This window comes from Paroedura picta, chromosome 8 (genome assembly GCF_049243985.1).
Source record: "Paroedura picta isolate Pp20150507F chromosome 8, Ppicta_v3.0, whole genome shotgun sequence".
Lineage (NCBI taxonomy): Eukaryota > Metazoa > Chordata > Lepidosauria > Squamata > Gekkonidae > Paroedura > Paroedura picta.
Genome location: NC_135376.1, coordinates 49,036,099 through 49,050,118, shown reverse-complemented (window position 1 = coordinate 49,050,118; position 14,020 = coordinate 49,036,099). Strand labels below are relative to the sequence as shown.

The 14,020-nt window shown below is 40.8% G+C and overlaps 1 protein-coding gene across 5 annotated transcripts in view; it reads left to right on the top strand.

Annotated features, from left to right (window-relative positions):
* The window catches only part of LOC143843502 (VPS10 domain-containing receptor SorCS1-like), a 507,191-nt gene that overhangs the window by 236,344 nt on the left and 256,827 nt on the right, over positions 1-14,020 (top strand). The gene's annotated exons all lie outside the window — the stretch shown is intronic.

Here is a 14,020-nt window from a genome sequence, read left to right as displayed (position 1 = left end):
TTAGTATGACTCAGCACCATTTCTGGGTGGACAGCAGCAAATGCTAGATTTCACCATCCTGAGGGCAAAAACAACTCAGAAGCAAAAACTCTGGTTTAAAATAATGATGGTCAAAAGTAACTTGAGAGTTGTTCCATTGCTGCTGAGCTGAAAGGCAGCAAAAACATTAAGGCAGGATCCTAGTGTTAATGTATGAACCAAGAAATGCTCGAGAAGTTGTTTGGGTGCTGGCTGAATTCCTCCACCCTGCTACCTTGGCCAATTCATTGGTTTTAAGAAAAATCCAATTTTTGACAGTTTTAATAATATGTACAACATTAGAATAAAGTGTACCTGTGGTCAGAGAGAGAAGTGGTCAGAGATTACATCTTAGTTGGATATTGAAGTTTAGAATCAGAATCATAGAATTGGAAGTGACCATAAAAGTCATCTAGTCCAACCCCCTGCTCACTGCAGGAGCAGCATAAAGCATCCATGAGAACCACCAGCATGGTAGAGTTCACCAGCTCCATAGGCAGCCAGTTCTACTGCTGAACTACTTTGATTGATTTTTTACCCCCTGATACCTAGCCAAGACTGTTCTACACGTAGTTTAAACCATTACTATGGGTCCTATCCTCTACTACTGACAGGAACTGCTCCCAACACTCCTCTAAGTTACCACCTTTCAGATACTTAAAGATAGCAATCATGTTTCCTCTTTTTCAGTCTGAACATTCCCAAGTTTCTCAGCCTTTCCCTAGGACCCGAATAATCCTTGTCATTCTCTTCTTCACCCTCTCAATTTTTTCCACATCCTTTTTGAACTGATGCCTCCAAAACTGCCCACAGTACTCCAGGTGTGATCTGACCAATGTGGTATACAGCTGAGCTATGACATCTTGCAATTGTAATGTGATGCCTCTATTAATGGAGCCTAAGTCTGCATTTGCCTTCATTACTGCTACGTCACACTGTCTGCTCATATTAGCTTACAGTTCACAAGTACCCCAAGGTCTTGTACACACACATACACACAAACACACATACAGCTACCCCAGAAGTGTATCTCCCATCCAGTATGCAGGCTTCTCATTTTTGTGACCCAGATGTAAACTCTCATCTTATCCTTATTGAATTGCACCTTGTTCTCATTAGCCCACTTTTTTAGCACGTTCAGGTTGGTGTATGATACACTGCATGAAGCAGGTAAAGAAGAGCAATCAATATTGGTTATAAATGTTTCATTTCAGAGCATGTGTTGCTGTGATAAAGTGGGCACGTAGAGATTGGGAAACAGATGTCCACTTTAGTTAATCTTAGAAGTGAAGGTGGCTGGATTGAAGTGATGTGGAACATTGACAACTAGGGCATTGGCCTCCTCACAACCACCTGGGGGATGTCCTGGATTATAGCTCATCTCTACACTCTACATTTTCCATGGAAAAATTGCTACTTTGGAGGGTAGATTCCATATTGTTAACTCTATTGAGGCCCCTCCCCACCCAAATCCAGCTCATTCCCAGCTCCACCCTCAAAGTTTCCAGGTACTTCCCAACCCAGAGCAGGCAACCCTACAACCACCTGACTAGATAAAAGTGTTCGAGGCAGGCCAGCTGGGGAAAGGGAAGCAGCAGCAGTGCTGACATTTACGGCAGCTCAAAAAACCTTTAAGTCCTATAAAGTCTGCATAATCCTACCTAGTTTGTATATTTCACTTTGTTTATGAACCTTCATTTGGTTAAGGTTTGCAAACAATATGGTGGTGGAATTATTTTCTAGTGCAGCTAGCTGCCGAAGAGCATGTTTAGATGTTAAAAGAATGGCAGTAAACATAACTTCCACAATAATGACTAAAGGGGACTAAAGGCAGTTACAGATGCTTCAGAGTGCATACCACTTACGGATACCCACTTCTTGAGTTTTCTGTAGAAGCAAAACATAGTGAATGTGGAAGGCTTATAAGAGTGTCCAAAGCTGATTGGGACTATTAGGTACCCGACCTAGGTTAAGAAGCAGGGTAAAATAGATTGATGAGTTGTGATTATGTGTTTGTGCAACAACTCTTTGCAGCTATTGCATAGAATGGCTTGTAAAGCTAACAGTTATTTCTAGATGACTGACTCTTTGCTAGCTTCGTGAGAATCTCATGAGACCATAAGTCTTGAAATGGTTCAGAGCAGCCTTTTAACTTATTCTGCTTGATGCCTCGTCCTTGGTCTAGCAAACATTATCCTTGTACTGAATCAGGGTTCCACTCAAATCTTCAGTATCCACAGACTTGCTGTGCAGGGTCTCACTAATCCGTGAACTTGTGTATTCTGAACCCTATGTTTTAAATTACATAAGCCATTAAAGCTAGCAAGTTAGTTTATATGTTGGGTTATGTTTTGTCTTCCGCAGAGTAGTATGCATATGCTAGATGTATAATTAAAGGTATCCCGTGGGGAGAACACAGTAATTTATTTAAATAAGATCATCTGTGCCGTGTGGAATATCACTAATCACATAGGGAATCTTTTAACAAATCTGCAATGTTTATTTTGCATATTGCACAGAACTTGTATTCAGCTCCATGCTTCATATTCTTTAAATGTGTTGAATACAAAGTTTAATAAGTTTGGTTGAAACTTAATAGTAAATATGCACAAGATGTGGATGGTAATAAATGCTTACAAGACTTCAGTCATTTTTATTCATTCTGAATGAGGATGAATTCATTGTTTGGAAAGAAAAAGACTCATTAAGATGTTAGAAACACATCTACAGAGGCCAGATTGTATTTAAAGTTGTTTGCCTTTTAAGCACTCCCAGTAGCAAACTGAAAAGGATTTGACAAAATCCTGCAGAGAAAATGCATCTCAAAGCCCAGAAGGTTTTAATCATATGAGCACCCTAGTGAGCAACAATTTGCCAAGGATTTCTAATGAGGAACTACTTTTGAAAGGCAGGTTATGATGTCAGCCCCTCCACACATTTCACTGTTAGGGTTAGGGTTACCAATCTCCAGGCAGTGTCTGGAGACCTCTTGGAATTACAGCTGTTCTCCATGAGACAGAGATCAGTTCCCCTAGAGAAAATTGCTGCTTTGGAAGGTGGATTCTATGGATTTAAACTCTAGTGGTGCCTGTCTCATCCCCAAACCCTGCCCCCCCCCCAGACTCCAGCCCAAAAATCTCCAGGAATTTTCTAACTCATAACTGGCAACCCTAGTAACAATTTATGTATTATTTTCACAGATAATTTTGGTCTGTAGAGATAGCCCATTATAATGGAGATGAAAGTGATTTGAGAGAGCCTTTGCTTCTGAATATTTACCCTCTATTTAGTTTCCACATGTTTACTTTATACAAATATTTATAATTGTTATCATTACTTCTTAACAAGATGTACACAGATTCATTCTTAATGAAAACCAGGCCAGTTTCTACTACCAAGGAGAATAATTTAAAACAGACAATGGAAAAAACAGGGGTGTGGAGGCAAAAAAAGAAGAAGAGCGATAAAGATGGGAATATGTGAATATGAGTATTTGAAACTTGGTTACAGAAGAGAATAAGGATCAAAGGATAAATCAAAATCTAAATGGAGAGAGAAAGGTGGTGTCATCTAAATTACTAAATTACATGTATCTAATGACAGGGAATACTGTTCTCAACATTTTTAGTCCTGTAAAGCAGGGGTAGTCAAGCTGTGGTCCTCTAGATCAGGGGTTGTCAACCGGTGGACTCCAGATGTTCATGGACTACAATTCCAATGAGCCATTGCCAACATTTTCTGGCAGGGGGGTCATGGGAATTGTAGTCCATGAACATCTGGAGGACCACGGGTTGACTACCCCTGCTCTAGATGTTCATGGACTACAATTCCATGAACTACAATGAATTGTAGTCCATGGACATCTGGAGGACCACAGGTTGACTATCCCTGCTGTAAAGGACAAGGTACTAAATACAAATACCATATATACTTACATATAAGCCGACCCGCATATAAGCCGAGGCACCGAATTTTACCACAATATCTGGGCAAACGTATTGACTCGCATATAAGCCAAGGGTGGGAAATGAAGCAGTTACTGGTAAATTTAAATTAATTGAGGCACCAGTAGGTTCAATGTTTTTGAATATTTATTTCAAAGAAAAACAGTAAACTATCTCTGTAAGTGCAAAAGAGGGTCAGCAAACCAGAGCAGAACAACAGTACCCGAAGTTGCCAACCTCCTACAACAAGTACAACAGCTACCAAACTGGGAGAATGGACTACTCTAACTACAGCTACAGTGCCCCCCCCCCAGAACAAAACACTGAAATAAAGAACTGTAAAACTCAACACTGAAAGAAAAAACTGTAAAAATCAACTTTTAAAAGAAACACAACCCCAAGAAGAAAAGGCAAACAATGCTGCCCCTCAGAAAAAAGAAGAAATAAACATTAGGATAAACGGTAGATCCCAAAACACCCCCAAAAACCCACCACACCCCTCCCCACCCACAGAAACCCAAATAATAGCTTAGAAGAAGGCAGAAGGGGGAAAAAAATATCAGAGTCCCTCAGTTAAACCGTTGCTTTCCTACAAGCAGCCAAAGCAAGCAAGCTTTAGCTTGCAGGAGGTTTTCAGAAGCAATGTAGCTTCTTTGGTTGTAGCTTGCCTTCTGTTTTCATCTTAGATAATACCAGTCTTCTTCTCTCTTACCTGGGCTTGAAGCTGTTAAAGCAAGTTAAACTTTTTGAAGTTACTCTGTTCACAATAAGTTAAATATATGTCATGGATATGTCATATGCTTCAATTTTTGTAAGTAAAATGTCTTTCTCTTGTTACCATTGGAGTCAGATCATCTTTGTAATTTGTTTGAACAGCATTTCCCTGAATGGGGAAATGTGTAGAATCAGGGATACTACATACATTTCTGTGCTTTTACAAACTCTGTGTGCTTTATTGTTAAATGATCCTAGATACCTGTCTTTTTGAATTACTTGGGACAAATGAAATCCTAAAGTGAGATGAACCCAGAAAGGGGAGAAGAGAATTATGGTTGGCTGGAGGAAAACTTTTGTTGGTTCGTATGGCTGCCAGCTAATTTAGATGCTGAAGACTCATAAATTGCACACTATGTTCTTTCCAAAGAGCCAGTACATTTGTTCCTTGTTCTTCCAACACCATTGTATCTTTGCATCCCCAGTTAATTAATAAAACTCCAGTTGATAGTATCTGCCAGCACTTCCATGCTATTAATAGAACTGTGTCTTCTCATAAGATATTGATTATTTCCTGTGGAGCCAGGTTTTGTTTTCTCTTGTCTTGCGTAGCTGCATTAAATTTTGCTTTTATATCTTCTGAACCTTTCATTTTTAATTGCTGCTCTATACAATGTGTCTCTGTAAAGTGAATAGATTACAGATGTCTGCATCGTTCAGCATTTTCCTTTTTACACTTAGAAGACATGATTAATATGTTGTATTTTGAAAGACTGTCCACTTTACATGTTTCTAAGACACGGTATTACTAGTTGTTCTTGAGTTATAGAATTGGTGGGGGGTGAGCTTTTGTGTGTGTGTGTGCGTGTGTTTACTAAAACAATGGGACATGGGAAAAAACATTTGTTCTTTTGTCTCTAGCTGTATAACTTCATAACATTTGTAAAGACAGGACATCAAGTGAAGTAGAAACTTTGCAATGATGGGACATTAGGTGAAGTTAAGTTTACAAATCAAATTAAAAATCATGTTAGTCACAATGGATTAAATCACATGGATCTCTTCCACTAAGAAAGGATTATTTTTTAACTTGGATCAAGAGCAGGGCTGGGGATCTCCTACCTGAGCAGTAGGGCAATCCAGACTGGAGGGTCAGGCTCCTGGTCACCAGATGGGCTACTGCAAATAATTTGCATCACAATTGCCCTACATGAGCGAGCAGACGCATGACCTAACCATCCTGGATGATTTTGCCTCACTGAAGAGAAGAAATCATTAGGTGAGTCCAATGTTTCATTTTCTATCAGCTGATTCTTGCCATGAGGATGTTTTATAGGAGGAAAACCATGGTGCCCAACATGTTATCTAGTGTTGGATAGTCATAGGACTTCATCCAATGTTCCTTTCTAACCTCAGTTAAGCTTATTCTGGTTACCTAAAAGGCCATCAATATCTACTGTAGATTGAACAGCAATGAAAAAAATAATGTGATAGATTGAGGAAGAGCAGGGGATATTTTAGGCAGGATAAGAAGTGTGGAGTGAAGAATGTTTGGATGCATAGATCAGAAAATATGTTGCTATAGTAATGCAGAAAATGCATTTCAATGTTGTGACTTTGGTCTAGAAATTGTAAAAGAACAATAGTTGAATGTTCTGAGCCTTTGTCATGACTTGGCTGCCAGTATAAAGACATATTTATGGTCCACCATATTTTCCATGTAAATCTTTGGGGTAAAGTCAGTGGGGTCATATGATACCCCTCCCAAGAAAAAGAAACATTTAAGAAAGAAATATTAGTGTTAATGCTTTAAAAACCCTAAATTAAACTTTCATGCAGTGTCCTTTGTATACCTTCATAGCTAAGTTTGAGACAAATTACTTTACATCGCCAGTGTTTTTCTTTTTATTCTAATTTTCCTTTTTATTGTAGTTTAAACTTTGAGCATCTAGAGAAAAACTCATTCCTGAGGGAAAAAACCATCATGCATAAACTCATTTTTGAATATGGTGCATAAGGTGGTATAGCTGGTGGATATGTTGCATCTTCCAGACTTGTATAGCAGGAGAAAAGCATACACTTGCAAGGGCAATCCTTATATGCATATTTCTACAAGATCATGTTCCTTTGTGCATGAAAATTTAATGTGCTAATTATTCCAACTTCAAGGCACAGCATTAATGACTGAATTGTAAGTGCTGATGTCAGCATGGTTTTGACTCTTAACTAAAGTGGAATTTTCTGGTGCTATGGCGGAAGCCCAGTCGGGTCAAAATCACCTTCCTCAGAAATGCTCATGACTACAACATCTACAAGTATGATAGTTGGTGACATGAACTTATTATTGCCTTCTCACATATGATACTATGCATTGAATTGGTCCATCTTGGGTGGCATTCTTTGGTTTTCCATACTAGATGTGTGGCAATTTCTCAGTCGTGGCACCAAAATTTTGAAACTCGTTTCTTAGGGCTCTCTCTCCCTTTATCTCAGGATTTTTCATCAGTGGATAAAGATTTTCTTTTGTTTGTCATACCCCCAGTAATGGCTATTGGTCATCCTTCCTGCTTCTGGTTTTCCTGCACTTATATTGAATTACATTATAATTTTAATATTGTTTTAATTGTTCTTATGTTATATGAGTACCACCTTGTTGACCCTGAAAATAAATTGTCAGCTTAAGGGTGATTCATTATTATACATTTGATACACAGTTATATTTATACTGAGTATATGTATATATATATGCAGGATATAAATATTGTAGGGGATTTTTGCATCTCACCCCCCACACACAATTTCCTGTTTCTTCTCTGAACGCTCCCATAGTCTCTCCTTTTTTGTTGCTTTCTGCTTTCCATCCACCAGCTAACACACTTTGCTTCTCCCCCCCCCCCCCCGATCTTTAACTTTTCTCTCCTCTGTCCATGGCAGCCTCCATCATGGAAAAGAAAATATGCAGTGCCAGCTGCCAGGTTAATTTGTGTAGTGCTGGCCACCAGGTTGTGCCCAATACTGCAGTGGGAAACCTGCAAGGACTGGTGTAGGGCACTTTATTTCCCCCTGTATCCCATTCCTCATATTTTCTGACAGCCTATCTTTGCTTCCTTCTCTTATTCCCATCCACCAGCCAACCTACTTTTTATTTTTCTCCATTTTCAGGTATATTTTTTTCCTATGCTTATAGCCCACCACCCTCTACAGTGTAAGTCACCCAATGATTTTTCATGGTAGTAATGTTTTCCCATACATTGTGATTTGAAATATTTTCTGAACCTGAAGCTAACCACTTTGCTATTACTTTCCTGTTTCACATTGTTTCTTGGGTTTTGTACCACTGTGTAGTCTCAATTAAGTAGAATGACCTATCATAACTGATTTTATTTAAAAGTGTGGGGGGCAGAATCTAGGTGAGACTTCCATAGTTGATTTCCAGATACGTTCTTAAAATAATTTTTTTTCAAGCCAAAGGCAAATATCTGAACTGTAGCCTACCTGCATGTATATCTTAATTAGAAGACATCAGATTTACTGTCAAAAGATAGATTGTTCTCACATCCTTCCTTTTTCATGTTAAGTGTATTTTTACAGTGCTTTGACATCTGCCTGGTTGTTTTATTGATGCTGCTGGATCCCTAAAGTTGAAAATATTTATAAATATGAGTGTAGTATTAAGACTTCAATGTATTTTGTTTTTGATGGATGACATTGCATAGCTTAAACTATTGAAGCGGGTTTCTTTGGCTCGTTGGAACTTGGCAGTGGCTGAGACTTATAATCCTGGATGTTGTTCAGAAACAAATGCAGCTGATAAAACCAAGGCTGAATTTCATTACAACATGAGACCTTGTATCTTTACTTTTTAAAAGCTATTGTCTTGGGAGGGGGGTTGTTGTACTTTTCTGAAAAGGAATATGACCAAATTTAGACAGCTGAGATACATCAGTTACTTGGTTTATGAAGAACTGCTGTAACCCACCACGAGCCATAAGGGAGTGGCGGGAAACAAATATAATAATAATAACAACAACAACAACAACAACAACAACAACAACAACTGTTGATTTTGATAAGGACTGAATGTTTTAATTCTAACTTCATTACATAATAGTAGCAGTTTTTTCTCCTACTGATTAATTTTGCCCCGTTTTCATTTTTCCAGTGTTCTTTAAATTTCTTGCTGAGAGAAGAAAACAAAAAGATTGTCCTGCCCCTTTCTTCTTCAGCCTGTGCCAGCTTTTTGGGTTATTGGATTGTCATTCAACTGATGCAAGCAGAAGGTGCCCTTTGTGTACCACAACAAACTCTCACAATAAATGTTTTTCAGTTATATACACTTCATAGTTCCTGTCCATGGTAAATAAACAAACCATTTTTATATGTTTGTTTGTTTATTTATCATTCTTCTTTGTGAGGACTCCTGTGCCCCACTGGTGGCTTTTGGCCACCTTCCCAATGGCTCCTACAATACTCCCGTGGCCTCAGACATAGCAAGTTAGGGAAGTTTTGGCAACCTTCTCTTAGGCCAGTTCTCTGCTGCTCTCTCCACACTTCAGTCTTGAGCACTGTCTACATATCCCCCCTGGCCACCAGCAGGAGTGCCTCTTTTGTAAGGTGCTTCCATTTCATCCCTACCCCCTTTGAAAAGCATAATGGCTAAAGCCAATGAAAATTCCCCTTCCCCACCTGGGCTGAATCTGCACAGAGCTATTATTTCAATCCGAGGTCAATTCAATCTCTGCCATCTACACTGAATGCGATTTCCATTTTGATTTTGGGTGATTTAAATTTTCCCTCTGCAACAAGCATGACTGAACTGCAACAAGCATGATTGACCCTACCTTTCCCCCACGATATCCTGGAGTGGATATAGCCCTCGATATTTGAAAAATCGGCATGAGTAAGCATGCAGTCTGCTTTCCCCCAAATAACTTGCTACCGAACCTCCAACGCTGTAGAAAAGCCCAGATTGGCCAGGGCATCAGTCCAAAGGCTTCCTCATTTCCAGGTTGCAAGGTTTCCCTTAAAGGGGAAGCCTTGACTTCTCTTGGCAGAAGCTCCAGAAGCCCTAACTTCTCTCAGCAGAAATTTGCCTCTTGGATTTATTCCCACACCCCTGCTGTTTCGAATCCTCCTCCCCCTTCAAGAAAATAAAAAAGAGGGACTCCTGCTGTGCTTGTCCCCCCCCCCCACCTTCTGAGCTTCACGTGCAGAACATTTTTCTGTTTCAATGGGGATGGGGGGGGGGGGGTAGAGGAAGACCCAAGTTCAAATTGATCTGAATTCAGCAGGATCCACAAAGGAATAAACAAAATAAGTGCAGAAATAGCCCAGGTTGGCTTCCTCACATTGTTTGTTGAAAACCTAAACAACTAGTTCCATTTCTTGCAGGGCCTACAAAAACATCCCCTGTTCATTTGCCTTCAATTCTTTCTTCTCTTTTGGTTTCCTCAATTTACTCTTATTGACATCATCTGATAATCAAATCTATTTTGATGCATAGCATCAGGTTGTCATTCACACTTCCAAAATTTACTACTGATGAAAGGACTTCTATCAGTGGAGTGTGACTTTTTCACTTCTGTCTTCATTCTGCAGCCCTAAATATCCCTCAAATGCCCAGAAACAGCATAAAGGGTAAGTTGGAGCCTATAGTAGAGGAGAGGATCAATAAAAATCACCCCCCCCCCTTCCTCTCACAGAAATATTATGGAGGATATAGCTGGCTGGGATTGATTTGGTGATTTATCCAGAAAATGTACCTTGCAAGATACTATTTAAACAGCCACAACTTCATCTTATTGATATTATACTGATGGTTTCCTGTCATTCCTTGTCCCCCTTCCCAAACATGTACACATTCATTTCAGGCATATTACTGGCATTTACAAATACCTACTGGATGATTCAGTCAACTGTCTCTGAAGATATACATTTTTTCAAGTAAACTGCCCTTTACCCTTGGGTTCCAATTAAAATCTATTTTACTTTCTTCTATAGCACTAGCTATAATGGCATCCTTGGCCCTTTGCTAAGCATAACTATCCTTCTGTTATTTTTTTTTAAAGAATTCAATTTTGAGAACACAATATAAATTAATTTAGATTAAGAGAAGGACCTGATTTAGTTTTTTAATTATTTTAAATTTGCTTGTCAGCAGGGAAAGAGAGTAAATAATTTTTCTGAGTTCTGCAATATGATTTATTCTCACCTCGTCTATGTTACAGTATGATGTCCTTCCCAATTATTGTACAGACTTGGCATTTGTTGATAACTAGGGAGCAGAATCTGTTGCAGGCTTTGCAATGCCTGCTGTGTTTCCTCACTGATTTAGGTGTTAAAATAACCTAAGTGTGATAGGATTTTTGTAGGCTAGCATGCCTGTCAGGTTTTAAAGATCCGTGTTGCTGGATTCAGCTATCCTTTTGAAAAAAGTATGTACTCATTACTTACTAATTTAGATGCCAACCTAATCATAATAGCATGACAATGCCTGTTCTGAGAAATGCTGCACATACAGAATATATGCCCCTTTGAACTCATTCTTATTTGGAATTCAATAAGATTCCATCCTGACTTTTGTTTCTTTTATTTTGACTACCTTTTGAACAGATATAAATTTGAATTGCTTGGCCAGTGGGGGTGGGCATTTCCCACACTCAAAAGAGGACAATGGCAACAACTTATTTTGGATAAAACTGGCCACAGCTTTATTGATATAACTGAGCATAGCACAGCTTAGGAGGATCCTGCTCTCTAGCTATTGGCCGATCATCAGGCAATCCATTATGCCAGCAGGCTACTGCCCCAAGAATCCAGCTATGAGCTTGCTTAGATTCCCAGGGTCTCATAGCCTGCTGAGCCACAGTGAGGTGGCAGGCAGCAGGAAACCCATTGGGCATTAGCCTTTACTAGGTTCTCCGGCCACCTGGAAATGTGAGCCAGTGCCAAGGGCCACCCCTCCATGAATGGGCCCTAGCAGCTCTGCATCCACCCAGTCTTTTAGAGAGACCACCTCCAAATGGGAAGTCCGGCATGTTGGCTCAGCCTCCCCCCAAACAGATCTGCCAAAGCCTTAAGCTGTGACAATGAACAACAAATCAAAGAAAACCCAGAACAACTATAACTAAACCATGGGTGGATAGGGTGGGTAGCCTTGTGTGTGTGTGAGGGAGGGAAAGAGACCAGGAGCTGCCTCCCCAGCCACTTTAAGGCACCTGGCCTGGCTCTCCCATGCTTCCCACTCTTTGTGCATTTCCCCAAGCCTTCCTGTGCTTCCAGGGGTGCTTGGCATGCCAGAGCCACAGACTTCTGTCTCCACATCCAGCCAGTCTTCTAGTAGGTAGTGTTGTGTGTGAGAGGGAAAGAGACTGGGAGCTGCCGCAGTTGCCAGTTTAAGGCATCTAGCCATGCCTCCCTATGCTCCCTATGCTCCCCACAAGCCTTCCCATTCTTCCAAGTGTTCTTGGAATGCTGGAGCCACAGACTTCCATCTATGCATCTGACCAGGCCTCCAGTGGTATAGAGCCCCCCACCACCACTGCAACTAGCGACTGGAGGGTTGCCATTATTGAAATTCAATTGCCAGTTGCCAGATGTGCTAATAATGTTATGATAAAATTAATATATTGAAAATGAGGTGGCATTTATTATAACGTGATTTAACTAATTATAAATTGGCATAATTCCAAAATTATAATCCATTAGGCACAGTATTATTACTATCACTATGTGTTATCAGTACAGTGTTTTTCTGTAATTTCAGTACTGGTGTTGCAGGGAGATAGAAGTATGATTTCCATGGGCACAGGAAGATCTTATTAAAATAAATTTGTATTGATTTTAATGAAGTGGTAAAAGAAGATGCATTGCTCAGTTGACAGGCAATATTACACTATTTAATGTGATTTGTAACAAATGTATTTATTTATTTTATTTACTGTGGAATTTATATTCCGCCCTGTCTTAAAAAACTCTGGATGGATTTGAAGGAACGAAAATCCTACAATAGCCTTAAGGGCAGTGATATAATTTATAATATTTTTTATTCTGTACTTTCACCAGTTTGGAGGAGTTGAGGCCACATAGACTTTCTACAAAGGTTGCTGGAGAAAGCCATGGTCCATAAATCTGACATTTCTATTTGCATGTTTTATTATTTATGTCTTTAAAATATTTATATTTCAACTTATCTTCTCAAACTCAAGACAGCTAACAAAGCACTAAGATGTCCAGGACACAAAAATTAATAACTATCCATCAACTTGATCAAACATTATACAGGTAAAAACACTATCCAGTTAACTCTACCAAAATAATTACCTCTCCACGAAATGCTTTTTGAAATAAAATAGTGTTACCTGTAGGATTGCTTTTCAAGGCCCAGTAATCAGCAGGAGTTCAAAGGACATGGACATGGTGGTGTGCCATAAGGTGACAGTGTGATATCCCTCATGGGAAAACCTAGTGCCACCCGTCCTGCAAATGGTGGGACCGCCCTGGGTTCCCCCAAATGTCTTTGTCCCGCCCGCGATCTCTAAACATCCTGCGGTCTGCAAACATCCAATTTGTGAGCTCCTGGCAAGGGCCGAGTAGGGTGGAGGTAGGGAGGGGGTTGCCTCGTCTCGCCTCCCCACCCAGTCCTTTCCTCCGTCCCTCCCTCCTTCCTTCCCTGGGGGGGGGGGGAGACAAGCCTGTTGCACATACCGAGAGACACAGCCAAAGCCGGGCAGAGCAGCCGTCAAAGGGCACCCAGAGCACCACTAAGAGTGGCTAGAGGGGCCACTTGGAGGTGCGGCGGGAATGGGAAGCAGATTGTTATACCCCGCTAGGGGCAGAGCACTCTCTCCTTTCTTTCCCAGATACATGGCCCTGCACAGAGCTCTGGCCAGAATCCCCTCTAGCCTGCGCCTGCAGCTCGCCCCACCCTACCCGGGCGGCACTGCCCAAGCACTGGCGAACGCTCCAGGCTTTGACTTTTTACTCTCCTGTGCAGCCCTCGAGCCAGGCTGACTCCCTGCATGCAAGCGTGCACACCACCTTCCCAGGCCCAAGGAAGGTGCGTCATGAGTGCCGAATACCTGGGCCGCGGTTCCTGGTAGGTTAGCGTGGGAAGGAGAAAGGGAGGGGCGGCGAAGCGGCCTGCTTGTGCGAGTTGTGACTCGTGGCACCACGGTGTTCCTAGTTAGAATCCCGTGAGATGTACATGCTGGTAAGAAAAAAAAATTAAGTTTTAAGAATCGATTCTCAACCTTTAAGTCTTCTGAAGCCCCCCCCCCGAACAGGAGTCGCCGCCCCCGCCCCCGGTGTCCCGCTTTAGCTCCCTCACAATGTGATCACTTTAA